This window comes from Schistocerca americana, chromosome 4 (genome assembly GCF_021461395.2).
Source record: "Schistocerca americana isolate TAMUIC-IGC-003095 chromosome 4, iqSchAmer2.1, whole genome shotgun sequence".
NCBI lineage: Eukaryota > Metazoa > Arthropoda > Insecta > Orthoptera > Acrididae > Schistocerca > Schistocerca americana.
The window spans coordinates 555547790-555560975 of NC_060122.1; the positions used below are offsets into that span (position 1 = coordinate 555547790).

At 42.2% G+C, this 13186-nt stretch overlaps 1 protein-coding gene across 1 annotated transcript in view; it reads left to right on the plus strand.

Annotated features, from left to right (window-relative positions):
• The window catches only part of LOC124613611 (atrial natriuretic peptide receptor 1-like), a 917955-nt gene that overhangs the window by 49715 nt on the left and 855054 nt on the right, over nucleotides 1-13186 (plus strand). The window lies entirely within an intron of this gene.

Genomic DNA, 13186 nt, shown 5'->3' on the forward strand with positions numbered 1-13186 from the left:
CTTCTTGCATAAACAGGATCGCGTAGAAGCTTTAATGCAGATAGAGATCGAAGAACAAAATTTCATCAGCAAAAACGGTAACTCGACCAAAACCACAGGAAGAATGAAGACCAACAGGTCATTTGTAAAACTACTGCCATGTATTTTGTCGACTTTTGTACATACTTCGAGGGCTGCAGCCAAAATTTTACGGATATGTCACACGGTCGACATTATATCCAAATTTGGTGGCTAGTGCCGTACGACAAATGACCTTCCTGGTCAACAATATCAGCCTATGTGCTGTCGACAATGTTCATAAATACTGTTTTACTGGGTGGAATTAGGGCGACTCTGGACTTGTATAAGCGTCTCACGTTTGCGTGACAGACCCGTAGTCTTATGATCCAGTATAAACTGTAACACACTCCCCAAAACTAGCTAACGGCCACGTTCACTCACTCGAACAGAACTATCTTATCCGACCCCATAGTACTAGCACCACAAGGAGGGTTCATCCCCTCTCAACTTCGTTCTCTAAATGTGCTGTACTAAGAACGGTTGCACCCAATGATAGTATTCAACTTTACGCCGACGCCACAGCCTATTGGTTTATAAAACAATTTTTCGGATTCGGTCACGTTTCTTTTCCAATATTCATTGGTACGACGTTTTTCGACAACGTGCTACTACGATCACGTGCCTAATTGTTACTAATACGGAGGGTGTTCAATAAGAAATGCAACACACTTTTTTCTCAGCCAATTTCCGTTGAAAATATGCGGAATTTGTTATGAAACATCGTGAAATATTCACATTTCTGTTTCAATAGTTGCATGAATTTCCGATAAGTGGTGGCGTTTTACGTAACCTTCAAAATGGCATCTGTAACGGAGGTGATTTCCAAGCAGAAAACTGTCATTGAGTTTCTTTTGGCTGAAAACCAGAGCATCACATACATTCATAGGCACTTGCAGTATCTCTACGGGGTCCTGGCAATGAACAAAAGTACGGAGAGTCGTTGGGCGAGGTGTCTGTCATCATCGCAACAAAGTCGCACAAATCTGTCCGACCTCCCCCGTGCTGTCCGGTCGCACACGGCTCTGCTACCCTCAGGACATTGAAGAAACGATTTCAACCTGTCCGTTGTCACCAAAATGCTAACAAACTTCTGCTTTTCTGTAACAAAGCAAGGCCTCACATAAGTCTGCGCACTAAACTTCATTGGACTGTTCTTCCTCATATACCCTGCGGCCCCAATCTCGCAATTCCGCTTCTCATCTTCTTAGCCCAATGAAGGATGCACTTCGCAGGCAGAACATGTATGACAGGGAGGTTACTGACGCACCTAGACATTTGTTCCGACGCCGACCAGTAGAGTAGTACCAAGCGGGTATACAGCCGCTTCTACTTCAAAAATGTTCAAATGTGTGTGAATTCCTAAGGGTCCAAACTGTTGAGGTCATCGGTCCTTAGACTTACTCACGCGCGTCCGTATTGCCCCTGAAGTGTGCAGCTGAGAACTGTCATGAAGAAGAAACTGCGTGACCGATTACGTGGGATCGCATTAAACTAACTTAAATTAACTTACGCTAAGGACAACACACACACACACACACGCACCCATGCCCGAGGGAGGACTCGAACCTCCGGCGGGAATGGCCGCGCGATTCGTGACATGGCGTCTCTAACCGCGCGGCCACTCCGCGCGGCGACGCTGCTAGTAAGGTGGCATAAGGCCGTCGCACTGAACGGAGACTATGTTGAAAATAGAATTTTATAGCCAAGAGAGTGAAAAATAATATGGTGTATTGAAATCCTGAATAAAACGAACCTCCTTCCAGAAAAATGGTGTTGCATTATTTATTGAACGATCCTCGTACATTACTTATTAATTACAAATTACTGCGAAGTGCGAGAAGTTTTTTGTTGTGCAGTGAAGTTATGTTCCGAAACATTGTCGCCCCTGTCTGCTGAAGATCTGCAGCGTCCATAGAGAGAAAACGACGACAGTCTGCTCAGCAGATCCAACGACTTCAGACGTAGATGCAAAAGTAGCGAAAAAATCTGAACTTAACGACAAGGACAGAAGTTATCCAGCATACACCTTAGAATAGTTTTCACAGTGGACCAAAGGTATTTCCAACTTCTTGAATGTATAGTACTCAGCTCAGCTTTCGAAGCGTGTCACCACGGAAGAATGCTGAATATTATATCGGTAGATCGGATAACTTACGTAGGGATACTTAATCGAATTACAGAAAAAAGAAATTTGTGGTACAACTTGACTAAAAGCAGCGATCGATTAACAGGACGCATCCTGAGGCCTGAAAATCGCCAAACTGGTAATGGAGAGAAGTGTGATATGTAAAATGTGTAGAGGGAGATGAAGGGTTGACTTCTGTAAGCGTATTCTGATGTACGTGGGTTTCCGTAGTTATTCGGAGGTGTAGAGGCTCACACACGATAGAGTATCGTGGAAAGCTGCATCAACCGAGCCTCCGGACTGTAGACCGCAACACATACATTACTCAGAACGCCCGCTCTATGTAATATACGTTTTGCGTGTGGCTACTCCTAGGTCAGCAAATGGTGCGCATTGTAGGACAACACCAGAGAGAACACGAGAGATGTTTACTCTCACGTGTTCTGAGAAAGCAGCGGTGGCAGAAAACGGTTTAGAAAATGGACATCACATTACATTCAACGATCTGTAATAGAATGACTGAAACTGCAAGAACGGCAAGAGCAATGAATGAAGCTTTTACAAGTCAAGAGCAGCTAAAGAAAAATGAGGGGAAAAAGTAAGTATATGGCAGTAACTAAGAATGATTTCCGTTATCAAACGCCATGCATAGAAATTGTTTCTTATAAGTTTTACGTTGTGCTTCATACGAGGGCTATTCGGAAAGTAAGATCCGATCAGTCGCGAAATGGAAACCACAGTGGAAATCAAAAATGTTCTATTTGCAACAGTTATCATATTTCCCACTTCTCTACGTAGTCGCCGTTCGTTTTAGACATTTGTCGCAGCGTTGTACCAACATTCCAATGCCGTCGTCATACAACGCAACCCCCTGTGCTTCCCACCACTTAGCTACTACGGTATGCATTTCGTTGACTGTGCCAAAATATTCTCTTTATAGCCAGCGGATCATGTGAGCGGAAATGGACTTCAGAGAGCCAAGTCCGAGGTGACCAAACACTTCCCATTGTAATATGCTTCACGCGCGTCCGTATTGCCCCTGAAGTGTGCAGCTGAGAACTGTCATGAAGAAGAAACTGCATGACCGATTACGTGGGATCGCATGAAATAAGGTGAAATCTCTCAGCCGGCTTCCATACTTGGCCGGAGACACTGCTGCTCTGGGTGAAACCTCTCAGCGGGCTTCCATACTTCGCCGGAGACATTGTTGTTCTAAGCATCTTTACGCGCTCAGTGTGTTCTCAGAACTGAAGACATCGACGTGACGCGATCGAGAGGCGTACTAGAGACACTGCCCATCACATTTGTAGGTAGATTCATCGGATTTTCACGGTCGTTTCCGTTTCGCGGCCTATCGGATCCTACTTTCCAAATGGCCCTCGAGTATTTTTTGGATCAAGAAGTGCCTGTGAGGACAGCGTCAACTCTGGAATTCAAAAACAAATATTGTCTTTCAACAAATAATACTACCATGGCCTCGAAAAGCATCTGGAATCCAAGCTGCTGTTCAGAAAAACTAATGTAATGACATATAAGAACGTCGATGTTAAAACCTGGCCTCTAACTAAATTTGATGAAAATCCGCTTGGAATATTTGAAAGAAAGATATTGGGCAATAGACTCCTATCGTACAGCAGCCTATCTGTTAAAGCAACGATTTGTGGACAACAACATTCCTGAAATGGACTGGCCTGTCCAGACTCCCGAACTGAACGGACTGGAACGCCTTTGGGATGAGTCAGACTCGCAGCGTCCAACAACACCACCTTCTCTGGTTTCGACGGTTGAAGACGGCTCGACTGCCATTGCTCCAAAGATATTCAGACACCTCTAGCAGAGCTTAGGACGTCATAAGGGCGAAGGCCGGACACACCTCATTTTAATGTCCACTATTGGGTGTCCAGATGTTTTTGATCAGGTAGTGTGTGTGTGTCCTGAATCGAACTCTAGCCACAGGTTCGTCACCGTGCGCCAAATTCAAATCTGCAGACAACCTACCAACATAAACGTAGGCTTCCACGACCACTGTCACAGTCAATAAAGTTTTTCTGTGTTTGTGACCGCATTGTCAATATGTAAAACTACCGATGTTTCGGTCTGTTGCAAGTAACCGCCTTCAGGATGTTTTTGTTTAAACCTACCAACAGAGTATACTAAGGATCCGACCTCAGTAACATTGTGGCCTGCTCCGTGATACCATATAAAGCGTCGGTTTCGTTAACAGCACAAGGTCACTGTAGCCCGATGTCCCAGTACGCTGCTACAGAAACTAACCATGTTCTGGCAGGGCACCACTGCAGTCAGTGACACTGTGGAGGTGTTCTTCGAAGGTTACTGATATGACCATCTCGCTTTTGATTACATTGGCCATAACTGCTGAAATCCTCAGAGTCGCGCCCTCTCTTTGTACTAGCGACGCCATTCTCAATTGTTTCGCATTTACATTAATGAAAATCACGTTTTAAAGGGTCGTTGCTCTATTCTTCTGTATTTTGTCTCTTCACTTCAAGCAGAACATTCTTAAAAGTTTCATATGTTATTAATTTTCGAGATACATTAATTTCGTTCAATAACGATATGGAAATACTTGATGTCGCTTCTTTGTGAGAAACTAAGATGTGCCACTGCAGACATCGCTGCCATCATGCATACCAAAAGTTCCTGAGATAGAAGCGATTCGAGTCAAATTATCGAAACATAGTAGAGACGGTCATCGCGAGGTTTCGTGAGAGCAACGAATGCAGCCCCCTGTATTTCTCTCTGTCACGGGCGTGGCTAGTATTTCACCTCTTCTGAAACGTGGGTGAACATTCTGCCAAAGACTGCAACTTTCTGCAACCAAACATAGGCTGTTTACTACACTACTGACCATCAAAATTGCTACACCAAGAAGAACTGCAGGTGATAAACGGGTATTCATTGGGCATATATATTACACTAGAACTGACATGTGATTGGATTTTCACGCAATTTGGCTGCATAGATCCTGAGATATCAGTACCGAGAACAACCACCTCTGGCCGTAATAACGGGCTTGATGCGCCTGGGCATTGAGTCAATCAGAGCTTCGATGGCGTGAACAGGTACAGCTGCCCATGCAGCTTCAACATGATACCACAGTTCATCAAGAGTAGTGACTGGCGTATTGTGACGAGCCAGTTGCTCGGCCACCACTGACCAGACGTTTTCAATTGATGAGAGATCTGAAGAATGTGCCGGCCAGGTCAGCAGTCGAACATTTTCTGTATCCAGAAAGGCCCGTGCAGGACCTGCAACAAGCGGTCGTGTATTATCCTGCTGAAATGTAGGGTTTCGCAGGGAACGAATGAAGGGTAGGACCACGGGTCGTAACAGATCTGAAATGTAACGTCCACTGTTCAAAGTGCCGTCAATGCGAACAAGAGGTGACCGACACGTGTAACCAATGGCACCCAATACCATCACTCCGGATGATGCGCCAGTATGGCGATTACGAATACACGCTTCCAATGTGCGTTCACCGCGATGTCGCCAAAATCGGATGCGACCATCATGATGCTGTAAACAGAACCTGGATTCATACGAAAAAATGACGTTTTGCCATTCGTGCACCCAGGTTCGTCGTTGAGTACATCATCGCAGGCCCTCCTGTCTGTGATGCAGCGTCAAGGGTAACCGCAGCCATGGTCTCCAAGCTGATAGTCCATGCTGCTTCAAACGTCGTCGAACTGTTCGTGCAGATGGTTATTGTCTTGCAAACGTCCCTATCTGTTGACTCCGGGATCGAGACGTGGCTGCGGTGGTGGTGGTGGTGGTGGTGGTTAGTGTTTAACGTCCCGTCGACAACGAGGTCATTAGGGACGGAGCGCAAGCTCGGGTTAGGGAAGGATTGGGAAGGAAATCGGCCGTGCCCTTTCAAAGGAACCATCCCGGCATTTGCCTGAAACGATTTAGGGAAATCACGGAAAACCTAAATCAGGATGGCCGGAGACGGGATTGAACCGTCGTCCTCCCGAATGCGAGTCCAGTGTGCTAACCACTGCGCCACCTCGCTCGGTACGTGGCTGCACGATCCGTTACAGCCATGCGGATAAGATGCCTGTCATCTCGACTGCTAGTTATACGAGGCCGATGGGATCCAGCACGGCGTTCCGTATTACCCTCCTGAACCCAACGATGCCATATTCTGCTAACAGTCATTGGATCTCGACCAACGCGAGCAGCAATATCGCGATACGATAAACCGCACTCGCGATAGGTTACAATCCGCTTTATCAAAGTCGGAAACGTGATGGTACGCATTTCTCCTCCTTACACGAGGAGTCACAACAACATTTCACCAGGCAACGCCGGTCAACTGCTGTTTGTGTATGAGAAATCGGTTGGAAACTTTCCTAATGTCCGCACGTTTTAGGTGTCGCCACCGGCACCAACCTTGTGTGGATTCTCTGAAAAGCTAATCATTTGCATATTACAGCATCTTCTTCGTGTCGGTTAAATTTCGCGTCTGTAGAACATCATCTTCGTGGTGAAGCAATTTTAATGGCCAGTAGTGTAGTAATTTCTACGCTAACAATCTTTAGTCAAGTTTAGTTTTTTGCATGTTACGTGGATCATTTGCATTACAACTCGCCAATATGTGGAACGTACCCAGCGATTTACAAATAAAAAGCGTTTCCTCCACGAAAATGTGGATTTTTGCTGGTCTTGTACAAAACTGGCCTTTTTGTTTTAATCTTAATCAACGACAAAATTTCAGAAATGTAATCGAACCACATACATATCTTCTGTTCAGACATTGATGTATGGCGTGGAAGGAGTCGTTAAACAGAAATAGGTTGCATTCCGTCCTAAAAGTTTCATTGTCTGACAGTACCCTTAATTCACCAGAGAGATGGTCAAATATTTTATGACTACATACTTTGCAGCTTTCTGTGGAAGTGTAATGCTAGATTGAGCAAACAGGAGGCTAGTTTGGTTACTAAATTGCATTATGAGTGATATTATTATTTTCAAATTATGCCAGACTGTTCAAGACAATCGTTGTGAGAGAGGGAATATAATGTGAGGCTGCTGTTAGTATGCCCAATTTTTTAAATAGTTACCTATAAGGAATTCGACAAAGGACAACAGGTACAATGCTTTCAGCTGTCTATTGAATACTTTGTGTCCATATTTGGTATAGCCCCATAAAATTTATTGTACAGTAGACAGTGAATATCGGTATGCAAAGTAAGCTAACTGTCCAATTCTTTCATCACCGAATTCAGCAACTGAAAGTAGAGGAAAATTTCAGCAACGGTATCCCTGAAAAACACAGTAAACCTGAGTGGGGGCTACAAATTGGGAGAAAAATATTGCCAGATTAAAGTTGTACGGCAAAATGCGAGTTGCAACCCTAAGTTTTGTACTCGAACATGTGGAATTAAGTTTAGTAGAACCGTTAATAACTCAGTCAGCTGCCATGAAAATACTGTGACATCTGTTAAAACATAAAACACGCTAGAGTTCATTTTTCCCAGTTTGGTACTCAAAAAAGGCGTTTAAACATTCCATTTTACTAGTTTCGTGGAATGGGTCTCGTGGAAGGGAATTACGGAATGTACGACCGTAGTTTGACTCGTAGCTATCCGTTTGAAATGTAAAAGCCACAACACAGAGTGCTCTTCGTGCGGGTAGTGGGCGCCGACCTCTGGGGTTCAGTCGGCTCTGTGGTGCTAAATTCTACTGTGTGTATCTTCTCTTGTCGGCTCAGGCACGACTTACGTGACAGAGTTCTCCAAGCCGTACGTACAGCTCCCTACACCTGTGACGTACTTTATTCTCAAGCAGGGTGGAAATGTTAATTCTCACCCATTCTTGGTAACGACGTCATATCTATTGTCTGAGACGATTTACAAAGTGTTCTTGTGCAAGAAATATTTATTCTACGATGCATTGACCACAGGAACAATGTTTCTCATATTTTTCAAGCTACATTATCGAAAAACATAATAAGAGCAGAGAGTTGAACAGTTTTCTGTGTCAAGCGATGTAGTACGTCACATTAAATAGATCAATATAACTGAAGGAACATTATCTGTCTGAACCCATCATACAACTAAATCACAAATCAATACCACGACTATTACGCCGAAGATGTGTGATTTGTGTAACACAACATGTTTCAGCCCTACATGATCACATTATTTAGTTCTATAAAACTAATCACTATTTGTGATTGTTACACATACTGACACATGTATAAATGAATCAATATTGCTCTGTAGTGTTAAACATGTTCTGTCGCAAAATTAGCATCCATTGGGAGCAGCCAGCAGGAAATGTTAACAATTAACTATCAATAAGAAGATGAGGGTGGTGGTTGCTACTTAAGAGGTTTTAGTTTTGTTCGAGTTGTTTGTGGAAATGTTTTCGTGGAACCATGTGTTGCTTGTATGGTTTTGACTGAGCAGCTATTTCAATGCTGTCTGCGTGCTGCATGTAGTCAGTTGGTTGGGACAGAGCAGCGAGGAAGTCTCCGCGGCGCGAGGTCAGGCTGGGACCACTGGCGGTGTGCACGCATTGTCGGATTGTGAGGCGCTAGCTGCAAGAGCTACAATGTTCGTTGCCCACTGTACCTGGACACTGAAGTTGAGTTATCAGTTAACCTTTCATGTAACCTCAACTACTGTGACATCTCTTCGTTCATTGCCGGTTGTTGCTTCCTGCGCCATTCCAGCTAACAGCAACGTCTGGTGTGTTGGAGTCGGCGAAATTTTGCAGCCATCTTCCTGTATGGTCTTTAACTATTAAATTAGTTGTCACTTATCAGTGAAGTGCACCAGCGATATTTTCTGCCTTGTGGCCGTTAATGCCCCAGTTATGTGCCATGATCGTTAGTGTAGTTTTCCGGCAGTGTGTTTTTCCTTACTGTGTTGATGCTGTCTGGCACAGCGTGTAGTTCGACAGCCTTTTAGTTGTGTTCATTTTTTTTCTTAGACTGGTTATTGTGCCTTGGCTGATTTTAGACGTCAATTTTGAAGATGTAGTTCTGCTGGTAACTTCATCCTCTGCTGATACTTTCCGTTGTTGTGCTGTTGGTCGGGCAGAAGGGAATTGATTAGGTTGTTGGTTGGTCCTTTAGCCATCCCTGGGTCGGGTTGTCATCCGATTATTTAACCTTACTCTTGACTGCCTGTCTCACCACACCCTACATTAGAGCTATCTCTTCAGGCCGACTCTTGGAACACTTCTGAGCTCCACTGTTCTGTTGGTTTTAGAGTGTGATTTCCATGTTAGTTTGAAGTACTGTGCAAGGCCTTCAGCCGTCTATTAATTTAGTTGGTTTTAATTTTAAAATAAGGCCTTCAGCCAACTTAAATTAAAATTTGAAGATTGATTTGTTTAAAAACTAAATTTTGAAAGTTTGTTCTATCTCAAATTCTTGTTATCCAGGTCTTAAGCTTTGAATTGTTCAGTGTCCAGTGTGTGGCCTTCAGCTGAGCTTTTATGTGAAATATTTTTAAGATAAGGCCTTAAGCCGTATGCGAAACCAGATTTCAAATGGTATAAGGAACACAAATCTTATGTCATACATGACAAAAGCTTGAAGAATGTTGTACTTTATAATTCACAGCTGTAGACAAGTGATATTCCTCATACAGGAGAAAATCATTAATGGAGTTTGGCAAGATTAATCATGATCCTCCATTTAATACACTTCATGCTGAATGATTTCTTTATGCAGATGAAGCAAGTGTTATAACCAGTCCCAATAAATGTGAACCAAAATAGAAAATTTTAAATAACGTGATTAGGATTATTGAATGTTTTTAAGAAAGTACAGAATATTTGACTCTGCTCATCAAAGGCTACATCAGTGATATATTCATAGCTTGAATAGAAGTTAATAAGCAAGGCAGAATCTTCAAAAAATTTAGTGTTTTTATTTATTATAATTTAAAGAAGGAGAGACATATTTTAGAGCTTTTTAAATAACTCAGTTCAGCCACTTCTGCACTTTGTGACGCAAATCCTGGAGAGACACACATTAGGAAGTTAATATAATCTATTAACTTACATTCCGTTATATCGTACGAAATTGTATTCTGGGATAACCCGGAGTTTTACAACCAGAGTCTTCATTCCACAATTAGTTGGCCATAAGGAAAACGTAAGGGGTCATCAGAAAGTTTCCGTTCGAAGACCGTAGAGTACATAATCGGTTTTCCAATGAGGTAAAATCGCCCCGAGCACTGAGGCAATCTTCCCAACGACGCTGCAGGTAAAACACCGTGTCCTGCTTGTTGAGGAAGTCCGTAACCGTCAGTTTCACGTCCTCATTCGACAAATATGTTACACATTCTCCGATGAATGTCTCCCGGATTTCGTCCGTCGCCAGCAAAGAGGAGAATAATAGCACGTTGGTGCTATTTGAGCACATTTAGTAGTAACGTCGCCATAGGACACGTTTCCGCATTTACCGCACACACGTTGGAAAGACAAAAATGCCACACCAATCCCTTGCCTACATGTTGATACTTTTGTACCCATATTGGAATCGTGTTGCGTTGCATATACGCTGTAGCACTTAATCTGAAACTGTTTGATCGCCCTTGCATGCGGTGCTCACTTTTTATCATCTTACACAGAAATGTTTCAACTACACCATCGCAATACCTATTTTTGTCGTCAAATTTGTTGTGAGAAGAATCCATTACAAGACAAAAGAACTAATGACATCCGTAATTAAAATGCTTAAAGCAGAAAGTGATACCATACCTAAAATTGACTTTCACCAGTAAAATAGTGGAAAATGCTGTCTGACTGATAGGAAAGCTGTATTTAGAAGAAAGCTGAAAAAATTTAATATGTTCCGCTACTTATGTTCTACAGAGGTGTTTTTGATTAACAACTAATAAATTACCAAGAGAAAATGTAGGACAATATCGTAACTACTCTAAGTTTTGCAGAATATTTATTACTCCTCAAGACAACAACCACAATTTTTTGTTTGTCAAATATCTATAGATTGTCAATTTCGACAATAGTATGACTATTCAGTAAGCGTATACTAGTGTTACCGACCAACATTTCTGCCCAACTGTGCGAAGTAAGTTTCTTTCTACAATCTTCTTATGAGGAAATGTTACGCTGATATTATATATGGTTCATACTGACAAGTTGTATTAAAGCTTCTCGTTCCTCCTGTAAAATATGAGATTTTATGTTATAGTATTTAATAGGATTGCTTTGTGATGGTTGTATGGCTTATTGGAGTTGAGATAATGTTGTCTCTGCTGCGATGATGGCCCACATCTCAGTGCACAACATTGTCTATTAGTTATTTGAGTGTGTCAGTAAGTTTTAATGGTTAAAAATAGATTCTACATATATTTTTTTAAATTTATAGCCACTTCTCAAGTTCCACTATTTAAGTTGTCCTTCCGCTGGTTACACGCTTCATCATATTCTGTATAACATTCAGTTGGCTAAACCAGAAGACATTTATTCTCCCTTTTTTCTTGTATAACTATTATAAGGTCTTTGCTTTTCGTTTGATCTGACACATTTTGACATTGTTTACTGATCCCTCTTGGGAAATGTATTCAGCATCATTCCTGTTTGACTATAAGTTATGCATCTTGTGTTACATTATTTTAGCCACGTATATGGACATGAATTAATGCTTCTATTGCCATATTTCACGCATATTACCATTAAGGTGCCATTTATGAACCTATTCAGTTTTAACACTATATATCGTATATTATTTAACTCTGGTTAGTTTTTTCTTGTATCCACGATGATACAGATTCTCAGTAAAACACTGGGAAACTTAACCTTCATCATTGGCACTTTTTAACTATATTTCGAAGATGCTTGTTAGAGATTACAGTCTTTTTATTATCGTAATTTAATGCACATTAGACAGGTAGGACATTGTCATGTGCATATAACATTAGTTGTACATTAAAAACGTGCGCAAGTAGAAAGAACGAAAATACAAGTGTTTTTGATAACTGACCCTTGTGATTAAGCCGTACTACCATTATCCCTTTATTACTTACGAATTAACTGTAATTGTTGTCATTATAGCTGTTTTACCCTAAAATTATGTTTCTGTATGATATGGCTCATATCGACTGGAAGTATTTGTTGTGTTATCTTTGAGGTTACTTTGGCTACTCATGCTATGTCGTGACTGGATATGTCTAGTTTCCTGTTGCGCATGGATGGCATAGGTTGCTTCTGTGTTATTGTTCATGAGTTTAACGCCGCGCTGAGTGGCCGCGCGATTAGAGGCGCCATGTCACTAATCGTGCGGCGCCTCACGCCGGAGGTTCGAGTCCTCCCTCGGGCATGGGTGTGAGTGTTGTCCTTAGCGTTAAGTTAGTTTAAGTAGTGTGTAAGTCTAGGGACCGATGACCTCAGCAGTTTGGTCCCTTAGGAAATCACACACACACACACACACACACACACACACACACACACACACACACACATTTGAACGTGAGTTTGACAGCTAATGTAATTTTATGGTTCAACATGATTGACAAGTGATTTGTATTAGACAAGTTTCCGTGAGGTATGTTTTTTGTATTCATGTGCTTACGACGTTTCGTTTATTGAGGTTTTGTTGTCATTCATGTTTATCAATGTTTATTCAGGTGCCAGATCATTATCATCGACCGTAAAAAGGGAGAAAATTAATAAATTGTTGTAATACAGTCAAGTGTCATGAATCTCCTGAATTACACAGTGGTTTTCTCATTCACAAATCATATCATGAGATTGTTTGTTGTTTTAGAAGATCGTTTAATGCCTTCGGTAGAGCGACAAATGTCTATTAGCTAGTGTTGCGATTCGACAGTGATAGGTTCGTGACTTATCGAGACAGTGGCTTATTGTTTGGCAATACTGCTGCTCGTGTTGGTGAGGATCCCACGGGTAAAATACTAATATGGGATCTGCGGGTTCAGGAGGATCGTAATGTCAAGCAGGATCTCAGTGACTCCTGTACGACTAGCGCATGAGAAT